Genomic DNA, 11,984 nt, shown 5'->3' with positions numbered 1-11,984 from the left:
CCGCCTTCCTGTTGACTTAGCTTTTGGACTGCCTGTGTCTGAAAAGCCATCTACATCTCATTCACAGTATGTTGAAAAGCTCAAGTCACACCTCAAAGAAAGTTATAAAATTGCAACTGAAAACTCTGAGAAAGTCATGTGGAAGAACAAACTCAGATTTGACAAGCAAGTCACAGCTGCAGAACTCTCAGTTGGAGATAGAGTTCTGGTTAGAAGCGATCAAACTACGAGGCAAGCACAAGCTCGCAGACCGGTGGGAATCAGACGTGTATATTATTCAGAAGAAAGCCGGCACTCTTCCAGTATACACCGTTAAACCAGAAGGCAAAGATCGTCCCATCAGGACTCTCCACCGTGATCTGCTGTTGCCTTGTGGCTACCTGTCCCCAGCCTCTAAACCAGAACAGAGGAAGAAAACAGCGATTGCACCCGTGACTTCAGAAAATGTAGATCTTTTAGACCCTGAAAATGAAGAACTGTTCTTACCTGATTTATCTGATTACTCCAGCTCCTATGTCACCAGAGTTACAACTGAGGTTGACTTACCTGCTCCTGCATCTACCATCGCTCCTATACCTGTGGATTGCCTGGCCAGCATCCCCAGAGCTCTTTAGAAGAGAAGGTTGGTGAGGAAACGGAAGTGGAGTCTGGACCTGAACCTATTGCTGAACTCGACCTGGAACGAACGGCTGAAGATGAAACAGATTCTGCTGACTCAGAGCCTCTTGGGGACAACTCCTCCTCTCAATCAGGACCTGTCTCTCCTCACCCAGAATCTGCATCCTATCCAGGACAATCCAGCATGTTAAGTGATTCTTCTGCTGTAAAACTCTCCAGCCCAGATCCTGAACCATCTGCCAGACGCTCTACCAGAACACGTCACCCACCAACTCGTCTGCAGTATTCAACACTTGGGCATCCACTTCTGCAGAGCATCCAAACCCTGTTTCAAGGACTCAGTACAGTCTTTACATCTGCTCTGGAACTGGATGAGACCTCTGTGACCTCTACATCATGTGACAGTGTGGTGTGTCACCAGCCGGTTGCATGTACGAGGCCGCACATGAGTTTAGGGGGGGAACCTGTAACCTGCAATTAGTAATGGACTTTTATTTTTGCGGGCCCACTTCCTGTTTGCCCCAAACTCCGCTAGCTTATTTAAAGCCACGCCTCCAGCGCGCAGTTTAAAGATCCTCACCTGTTTCCACTGTGGCTGTGGCTTGTTGTTGGCGTCTTCTTCACGGAGTCATCAAAATCTTTAAGCCCACTGATTTGATTGCCTGGTGAGTTTATTATCTGAAAGCAGTGTTGCTTTTACATGTGAAACTTTGGTTTGATTGCTCATTGGAGCGTTGTTTTATTAGAATTATTGGCGTTGTTACCTGGATGTCACCGGGGTTCTGGCACAGCTGATTGTGGCTGGGCGTGCCCACTCTCTTGATAAGGTAATCTGTTGCTGAATTTTGTGTATGTTCTGACACATTTATATTGATGCTGAGGCAATGAAGTTTAAAATAAAATTTATCAGAACAGAATGTAGCTACACTTAAATATGATATTGCGCAATAAACTTAGGTATTTACTTATTTTTTTTTCTTTCCCTCACTCTGCTTGAGTATTTGAGAAGTAATTTATTATTTTCCTTGATTGATATTTTGGAAGTGCACTTTAACTTTAACTTTAACTTTAACTTTAACTTTGACTTTGACTTTGACTTTGACTTTGACTTTGACTTTAACTTTGAATTGATTAACTTGAATTATGATTGATATTTTTTGTTTTACTTTATTTAAATTATGGTTAATTTAACCTAATTATTGAAATGTTTGCCTAATTATTAGAAATCTAATTGTTACGTTTAATTTGCACAAACTAAATGCTTAAATTTAATTATTTTTTTTTGTATTATGTTTGTACATAATTGTTATTTTGATAAAATGCTTAATGGATTTTCTGACCTTTTAGGTCGGGTTTTTTTTTTCCGGTTGGATCAGATCCTCATCAGGATTTGAAGATGGCGAGCTAAGGAAAAGAACTCTGAACTTAATGATTTTGCAATTAATTTCTTCTGGGTCAATTGTCTTGTCTCATTGTGTTGTTGTAATTGTTGTTTTATTCAAATCACTTAATATATATTCACCAAAACTAAAAACACTGCCTCCTGTTTTCTCCACACCTCGGGCTCCTAAAAGAACACTCTTCTGATGCTGCTTTGGTAGCCGCAGTTAGCTGCCTAGCCCATAACTGTTACACTGGCAACACTGAGACGCCTGTTTCGTTTAAAGATATATCCACATTTTTTTGGGTCATGTTTTGGCATTCCAGGCATTCCGTACAAGACGCTAGTTTCTTGCATATACTATATATACTTTTAATGATTTAATCTGTTTTCCATCTTAAATAGCTGTTAGTTTGTCAGACGGTGAGCAGTAATGTGGTGCAGAACAGTTTTCCTTCCCACAGACTGATTGTCATTCTGCTGCTGCTCGTTTCTTTTTTTTTTTTTAGCCCTCTGTGACCCCCAGGGCGCTCACCTTTACCCCAATTTATCTGGCGGCTCTGCCATCCTTTTCCCAAAGTCTCCTTTCAAGTCAGGAAGAAAGTCCTGACAGCCATTTAAGGTGACTAATGTTTTAATAATGTTTTTTCTCAGATTTTCAAGAAGTCATTTTGAGATTTTCTTCCTGTCTGTGTTGTGCTTCATCAATAACATCATAACTCATATGAGCAGAAGAAATAACTCTGTTCTGTATCCCTGCAACCAACAACAAACGTTTAAATCAAAAACAATGATAGGAGGCAATTTCCCTTTTAAAAGATGCAAACGATTAGAATCTTACAATTGAAAATGTAAAAAATAATTAATTAGATTTTTTAGCAATATGAACCACAAACAATGGCTTTAATTTGAAATGCAGACTTCAAAAAATATTGTCAAAATAAATATATAATGTTCAAGGCAAGAAAACAAAATCTAAAAATTGTAGGTGTTTTTTTTTGCTCTTTTTTAAAAATCTCATAAACCTACAAGACTTTTGGTTTTTAATCTATAATTATGTGCTTGTCTACAGAAATATGCTTTGCTTATTTTATTAAAGCATTGTGTGTTTGGTTTGTTTATTTGACAAGTAAAAATAAAACTGTATCAGTCTTCCAGACCTCTCCGGTCTTCTGGTTCTGGTTCTGGTTCTGGTTCTGCTTTACATCAGAACCAGAACCAGAACCAGACATGGAGCAGTTCATCTGGGAAGCAGCAGAGTGTCTTTTAATTAAAGCGTTTATGTCGTGTCGTCTCGGAGACGCTGTGCGGACCTGAGCGCTTCTGGATCCCGCTCTCCTTAAAAGTCGCCGGCAAAGAGAATCAATAATGAATGCATGTGAAATGACCTGGTTGCCTCCTGGCAGGAGCTGATGTTTTAAACATCTACACCCAAAGCTGCTCTCACCCCGCTTTGTTTGAAGTTCCCTCACCTGCTGCTAAAACAACCATCTGTGCCACTCATGACTGCACACGGGCCTCTGGGCAGCGAAAACAAACACACTCCACCGTCTTTACATTCACCTCAATCACTCCTTGGTCTCACACCTAAATAATTGCCATGCCAATGTAAGCATGTCGTGGTTTGGGGGGAGATGTTTGCCTTCGGGGGTATTTGTATGGCTGACACATTCTGTTTGTGTCTCCAGGTCTGGTTTGGTCTTTTTGTTGTCGTGTTGATTCTGTTTACTTCACTCATACCTTCTGTTTGGTTAGCGGCTGCTGGAAGCTAAAAGGGCAAATGGCTGAAGCATGTTCTGTTCATGCAAATGTGAATTAGCTTCAGGTTTTATTCCACTTTTGAAATAAATGCATGAAAATTAGCAACTCTGAGGAGGCATCATTAACACACCAGTCCTGTTTAATCAAACTGCAGTTGTTGGGCTAGAAAGTTTGATTCATTTGGGGAGATGTGAACACGTAATCCTCTGAATGTCTGTCACTGTACGTTTACATAGCTGTGATTGAACATGCCGTCTCTGTAATGTGGTTTGAGACAACGTCCCAGCCATGATTGCTGTTATTCTGTGCCTGAAGACGTTTCCGCTATAGCAGATGATCAAACTAGCAGGTCTGTAACATTCAGCGTTGGATCATTTTAAAAACGTGATCGATCAAAAACCGACTACAGTCCCAGACCGTTGTTTCATGGAGTTCACACCAAAGGGAGAAGAGTGAGAAAATCCAGTCACTCTGAACAAAAACATCACTCTGACGATGAAGGACGGAGAGGGATGAGAGCTTAATTTCCCCCGAGACTCAAACAGATTAAAACGCTCTAAAATAAAGCTTTGCAAAAGGGTTGAAATGTATCTTCAGTTTTACAGAATTTGGACAAAGTCCTGGAAAAACAGAGATGTTTAAACAAGTTTTTCCTTTTAAGAGCTGTTTTATCCTCAAACCCAGCAACTGTAAAATGAAACAGACTGACTATCGTATTGATTAATGTTGTTAGTTTAACTATCCTATACTCTGTCAGTAGATATCAGTAAATTAGAAAATATGATTAAATACACTTACTGTATGCAATTTTTAAATGGGAATGTTTTCCAACAGCAGTATTTGTTTTTGTGCGATTATTATTGCTGACCCACAGTTACATAAAAAATAAGTTATAAATAAAAGTACAAATAGTAACTTTTTAAAAACTATTCATATCAGGAGAAAAGGTGCATTACAATAATTATTCCTTTTGCCACATCAGACAGTTTCTCCATGACAGGTAAAGATGAAGGAACACCAGCACAAAAGAAGAACTGTGTGAACCGAAACATCACTTTTAACATGATCACAATTTTACCACAAACTACTGAAATATTTTAAGTCCAATTGTCGACTCGTACTTTACATTATAAATGTTTAAAGTTTTATTATAATAATTATGTTCAGCAGTTTGCAGCACCACCTAGATTTACCATTTATGATGGAAAAGTCTGAAATTTTAGCAAAAACCTGCCATTTATTTGTCTACTTATAATCAGTGGCGGTCAAGTTAGGTTTTTTTAAAAAACAATGCTTTGAAAAAAATTAATTTGTCATATTTAATGGTGTCAGTTGTGAAAACCAGAAACAAACATTGAATTTTTTCAATGTAATCATCAAAATACGTCAAATATATTGGTTAATATTCCATTAATTATGGTTCAAAAGCAGATCTAATAAAGTGCGTAACGCAGTGTTTCGACTGTTCTGAGGTTTTCTGGGACCCACCTGTTTAGAGCTGCCATCGATTAGCAATCAATCAATCAATTAATTACTTTATGACACCTTTCAGCAGCAGTTCAAAGTGTTTTACATCATAGAAATACAAAAATAAAGTCATAAAAACCTCATACAGTCACCAATTGAGACAAAATGTAACAATCATTACATTATCAAAATGATCAAATATATTGATTAATGTTCCATTTGGATGGTTCAAAAGCAACTCTAACCAGGTGGGTAACTCAGTGTTTCGGCTGTTTAGCAGTTGTCTGGAAGTTAGTCCCAGATCTGTAATGCTTCCCCATGTTTGGTTCTGGTTCTGAAGCAGAGCAGAACCAGAAGACCTGAGAGGTTCTGCACCACCTGAACAGAATAATCAGGTCATTAAGGTTCTGGAGAACTGATCTACACAAGGAGGAAGTAATTAAACCGTTTCATTCCAGTGTTTTGTACCTGTGGCTCATCTAAAACCTGCAGGACAGCGACTGGAGGACTGGAGTTTGACAGCCCTGCTCTAGATCGTCCTTATGTCCAAACAAAACTTTTTCAACATTTAAAGTTTCCAGAGACAACAATGTTTTTCTCACAGAGAGTGAAATAAATCATATTGTTCAGCAGATTTGTTCTGCTGTAACACAAACACAGGGGCCGCTGTTATTCAGCTGTGATCTGAGACGAACACAATTAATCCTGCATCGACCCAGCCTTCGTTTAGCCAGGCCCAGGTAGTTTGTAATATTTGTGCTTTGCCATGTTCTCATTTGTGCACTGGATTCATTTTTGATCAATATGCTATTACAGGCCTCATTCCTGTGGGAGAGTCGGTTTTCTTTTCGTTTTGTGCCGGTCCAGGAGTGAAAACGTGACTGACAGGAGGGTTAAACGAAAGGAGTTGGCTTCAAAGTAAACAAGGGTGCTTTGAAAGTCCAATGTGTCAAATTTAGAATCATTGATCCTTTTTCTGCCTGCTTTTATGGCCATGTGGGCTAAAAAAAATGACAGGTTTCATTTCCTCTCAACATGTTTTATGGTGAAATTTCACCTTTTTTAGAGCTCGAACTTAAAATAGAACCTGCTTTGGAAATTATACACACATATTTAATTTCACTCTAATAGTACAATAATAATAAATTAGTCATGGTATAATTTATCAGCCATTTACATTAGAGGTGTTGAATAATTAAGATCCTGAGAATACGTTTCCTAAAGGAACATGTAATATCAGTGATGATTCATTTCTCAGTGTCTGATCAGAGTTCAGAGCTGTGAAACATTCATTATAAAGATAATGCAGCGCTGCTGATTTCACACCTTTAGGAGAACGCATTAAAAATTAGTGGAGCTTAAAGCAATCATGTTTTTACGGCAGCAGTTATTAAGCAACTGAAGTGCTTTTAATACAGGATCTGGATAAGAACTACAGGAAGTAGTTGGTTAAATTAATGCATGTTTTTAATGCAGGTCTTTTTTTCCAGCACCCTCCACCTATTCACTGTTTAGTTTGTGGGAAATTTATCCATAAATACTTGAGACCTACTCTTAAAAAGAGTTTTACCCCGTTACCTAGCAACCCAAGCTAATCTCCAGAACATTTGGTCAGTTGGTTTTACCGTTGTCTGCCTGTACAATGGCTGCTGAAAAAGACAAGTGTTTCATTGTTGTCTTTACCATCCAGGAACCAGTTGCTGCGTTCCTGTTGGCTGCACAGGAGGCTCAACTTTTGCTTTCAAAGATGTAGGGTTGTTTATTTTTGTATCCGTTTTCAGTCATTTTCACATCCGAGTGTAAAAGTTGAGTTGGGGGGCGTGGCCAGCAGCAGCTTATTTGGATTTAAAGTGACAAGACCTAATCTGCCTCATCTAAGAATGTGGCGAACATGTTTCGTATCGCCCATAGATCCTGACCTATAACACCTTTAACTCTTTACTGCCTGGAAGTGATGGATGTAATGCAGTACATGCATTACATCCATCCATCCTGAACCACATGATGTATTTTTTATCATCCATGTCAGCTACAGGCGAGTCACCGTCGCTGTGAGCAAACGGTCCACCTCACCACTTCGGGGTAATGCGGGTCTTTGAGCAGCGCTGTGGTTGGATGGTGGGTAAATTTTCTGAGGCAGCCAGTGAATGTGATTGAGGCGTCAGCATCTGGCATCTTTGGATTACAGAGATTGTGGGAGCAGCAGGTGGCGCCGCGGTTGGTAATGGAAGTCTCACTCCAGCCGATGTGAAAGTCCTCGGCATGAAAAGGTCGAAAATCCAGTTTGAGAAAGGACTCTGTGAGAAACTGGCAAAAAAATAAATGAATAAAAGACACTTTAAACTCACAAAACAGGAAGAATTTGAATTTAAATGTTACTATCCTTAAAAATTCACCTCAAAGGAAATGTGATTAATTGCTCACCTGATTACAAAATGACTGATAGGATTAGTTTGTCTTGAATAAAACTAAACAGAAGGTTATAAAAAGCAGGAAGCCAAACCATTTGTGGTGTTTATTTAGCTATTTTCATTTCCTCATTATTACCCCAGAGACTAATATTCCAATACATGCAGTTCTTCTAAAAAACAATTGAAAGCAAAACAATTGGTTTTTGTTTCCAATGGAAACAAAACATAAAAAAGGTTCAAGGTATGCGTGCTTTAAAGGAGACGCATTATAACTATTTTCTCCTCTTCTATGATTGACAGCAAATAAACAGGTGTCTGAAATACTCCTCAGTAGAAAATCCTCAAAAATACAAACAGAAAGAGATGCTTTCATTGTTTTTTTTTTTTTGGTTGTTTCACATCAGGATCCCAGATTTACAGGAAAGAGTGCAGCTCCATTAAAACTCAGTAACAAATGATTTTCTCTAATTGTTCTTTTTGTATTTCAGTTAGATAAACAAACACATTCTCCTTGGAAATTTATTCAAGTTGAAAATTATTCATATAACCATTTTCTTTGCTTATTGCCAATAAAAGGAGAAAAACAAAATTATATATTTGTCTTTTAAGACCAGTATTAATGTTCAGAGTTGGGGGCGTAAATACAAAAAAACATAGTATTGATGCGCCTACAGGCATTCTTTTACAATTATAACATCTCAGTCCTGGCTATAAACACTTTAAAAGATTCAGGGTGTTTTACACCCGACAGTCCAGCTGGCTCTGTTAGATTTGGGATCAAAACTGCAACATTTGTTGCATTTTCTCTGCTCTGAGTCAAACCAACAAACCCTTTGAGCAACCTGTTCCCCTCCTCACCTGTGGGGGCGCCGCAGGTGAGGAAACGACATGAAAACCTCTCCTGAGGGCAACCTCCTTCTTCAAGAAAAATAAACCAAAAGGTAGACTTTCCAGACAGACGGACTGGAGTTGGATTAAAGCCGTTAAAGTGCTGATGTGAACAGCTTCTTATAATCTCTCCTCTAAAGTCTCATTAGGACGGCAGCTTTTTTTGAAACGTTTACAGCACAGGTGTCAAACTCCAGTCCTCCAGTCGCTGTCCTGCAGGTTTCAGATGAGCCACAGGTACAAAACACTGGAATGAAACGGTTTAATGACCTCCTCCTGGTGTGGATCAGTTCTCCAGAACCTTAATGACCTGATTATTCTGTTCAGGTGGTGCAGCAGAGGCTCATCTAAAAATTGCAGGACAGCAACTGGAGGACTGGACTTTGACACCCCTGATTTACAGCTTTTAACTGACTTTTTTAAACTTCTTCATGGGTAAGAATAACAAACGTCCAGTAACAAATTCATGGATTCGTGTTTGTGCATCACTCTGGATAAAATGTTTTTGTAAGACCTTGATTATGTAAAAAGCCCCTGAAAGCTTCTAATGTAGGAGTTTTATAACCACATCATGGTCAAAATGCCACCAAGGTTCTAAGCAGTTTGTTTTGTGTTTTGTCTGCTTTACCTTCCTGTAAAATGGTAGTATTATGTACCATTTTATAGCACAATCAAGTAACTGTTACCTTGAGTAGTTATAAAATGCTACATATATTTAATATGACTTAAAAGAAATTTTACTTCCCGATTTAACGTCTTGAAATTGGGCCTTCGTGTCTTTAAAACATGACTTCCTGGAAGCTCTGCCTCCTGGAGGTCATCTCAATATGGTGCAGGTAGGCATTTCTCGCATCTGAATGGTTGTCATGGAGATTAAAGGATTTATCAAACAGCCATGAAATATTCAGGGCAACACTCCAGGTGTTTTAGATGGGGGTATAGAATTATAACATGATGTAAAGCTAAAAAAAATAGATTTTACATAATATCTTTTGGTTCTGGAGGAGGTTCCTTCCCGTTATAAGGGAGTTCTTCCTGTCCACTGTCACCACATGCTTGCCGAATAAAAAGGGTTGCTGAAAAGTTAAAGTAAGTAAATTTATCCCTGGATATAAATTAGATTTTTAAATTAGATCTCCTGGTTGGGAAATTGTTGGGGAATGTTGTTATGAAAATAAATTAACAAATGCTTAAAAACAGCATGAATGCTTGTTTTCTAAAGTTTTTCCTGCAGATACAGATCGCACTAACAAGCTGTTTTCACAAATGTATAAGTTTCTGTACCAGCAGAGCAGAGTGAGCGTTGGAGGCCCAATGGTGACAGTAAGGGAACATGACAGAGGCAGCGCTGCGGCTTCAGCGCTGACAGCCACATTTTATAAGAAAGATGTTGAACTCAGCCGTGTGTGTGTGTGTGTGTGTGTGTGTGTGTGCTAGCGCTCATTTTTCAGTCAGACTTTGCTTCAGGTAAATCCATGGTGACGCTACCAGTAAGTGCAGCTGTTAAAAGAACAAAACTCCTGGTTCCTAAAATGCTGGGATCCATTTTCTTCTGGACTTTTTCTCGTCCTGTTCGCCGACCGAAGGGCTGAAGCAGATCTTCATCAGAACATTTCATCTCCAGAAATGGCCTCAGCGGGGAAGCAGCCATTTGAAGATTATTCTGAGCGTCCAGAGATGAGCCTTCAGCGGTGAATGTTTTTCTGCTGCTGTCATTCCACATTTTACATGAATTCAGCTTCTTATTCATGTTAAACTGAATTTATTTTATGAGTTTTAGGGTCACAATAAGAAAATACAAAAAAATAAAATAAAATTACGAGAACAAATTCGTAATATTATTTTTTGCTTGTAATATTATGACTATAAAATATTGACTTTATTTTTGTAAAACAAATATTCTCATATTATTTCAACTTTATTCTTGTAATTTTGTGACTTTTTTAGAATTGTATTGTTTTATTTTTCTTAGTGTGGCACTAACACTGTAAGATAAAGTTCATTGATGTCTGTTAAATACTTAAAAAAACCCTGCATGATAAACAAAAACAAATTTGTGTTTTCTAAAGTAAAATATATCATTTGAGAGCAAATCAAAAATCAAAGCAAATTCATTTGGCAGTAAAGTTCAGTAACTACAATACATAAATAAGATAAGAGTGAATCTGAAACTTAAAACGTCAGTCTGTGGGTCTCAGATTGATGGTATTAGAATCAATAATTTGGATCAATCTGCTCACTTCTTAATCCCTGTCTTAAAATATGAATATATGATTTATTTCCTTTTATTAGTAGGAATAAATGGAGAAAATCTTTCAACCGGAATAAAAAAACCCAGCAGTTTGTTTCCCATTTATTAATTTAGTTAACTGTAAATGTATTTGGAGATTTCCAGTGAAAAACCGACTTGGTATCAATATTATCAACATTTTTGGTCAGATTCTCTTCTAGTTTATTGAGCGATCAAAGGAACCTGATTTTATGAATGAGAAGGATAAAAGAAACAGTTGGAAAATGTGGATAAAAGCAGAATGTAAACGAAACTGTTAAATGTAAAAAGTCATTCCTGCTGTAGTTCAGTATTTGTGGCCATTTAATGCTGAGACAATTAAAGCAGCTCTGCATTATCCTGCCGCCGCCGCCGTGTCAGCAGTCATCTTTACGGCATCACAGCTAGCTAAAGTTTGTTTTGTTAAGGGCTCCTATAAAGTGTTAAGACTGTTTTTCTCCCCATTTAAAGTTTCCTATGTGTGTATGAAGGCATGTGTGTGTGTGTTTTTCTGCAGGATGACTGTGACGATGAGTACACAGGCTTGAGTTTTCACACTGGAGGTGCCAATTAGCTCTCGGAGATGACAAGAGAGCAAGAGTTGGCTCAGCAGTAACGAGCTGCTCCAGCAGAACCTCTCTGCTACTTTCACACTTTCTATTGTCTCTTTTCTTCCTTCTGTGTGGTATCTGTCCCAACTTATTGCTTGTTGTTTGTATATTCTCTCATATTTCCTCTGTCTATTTTTGTATCGCCAACCTTTTCCTTAATCAATGATCCGCAGAAAGAGTTTCTTTGTGTAAAGTCAGAGATGCAAGTGTTGCTTCACCTTAAAACTTCCCCATTCACGTGTATTTTTACTTCACTCTGTCACTTCACGACTGTCTTAGTCTCCTGGAAAGATTTGCACCTGGGCGGCTGTCCAGAAAATCAATCGTTCTCCACATAATCTGGCATATCTCACCTTCCAGAAGCCATGTTGGAAAATTGATGTCCTTCACGGCCGCTTGCATCTCAAAACCGACATGTCAGGGAGGACGAGTGCTCCAATCCGAGGAGATAATTGTTCAAGAGAGTTCCAGTCTGAAAGCTATTTGACCTTTGATAAATGACCTGGTGGGCAGAAGATTCACAGATCTGAGTGAAACAAACTGCTGGAGAGAAAATGAAATACTGTAGCGAGTTTCAA

General features: G+C 38.4%; 1 long non-coding RNA gene across 1 annotated transcript; it reads left to right on the top strand.

The window, feature by feature from the left end:
- The first annotated feature begins 646 nt into the window (after window positions 1–646).
- On the top strand, window positions 647–2,058 carry LOC122840258. The gene is made up of 3 exons (XR_006372199.1): window positions 647–1,283; window positions 1,365–1,445; window positions 1,966–2,058. It is a non-coding gene; the product is annotated as an uncharacterized LOC122840258 (long non-coding RNA).
- The last annotated feature ends 9,926 nt before the right edge of the window (window positions 2,059–11,984 follow it).

The sequence above is a fragment of the Gambusia affinis genome, linkage group LG11, assembly GCF_019740435.1.
Source record: "Gambusia affinis linkage group LG11, SWU_Gaff_1.0, whole genome shotgun sequence".
NCBI classification, from domain to species: Eukaryota; Metazoa; Chordata; class Actinopteri; order Cyprinodontiformes; family Poeciliidae; genus Gambusia; species Gambusia affinis.
The sequence above is the reverse complement of the archived record's forward strand: the minus strand, read 5'-3'. Positions and strand labels throughout refer to the sequence as shown.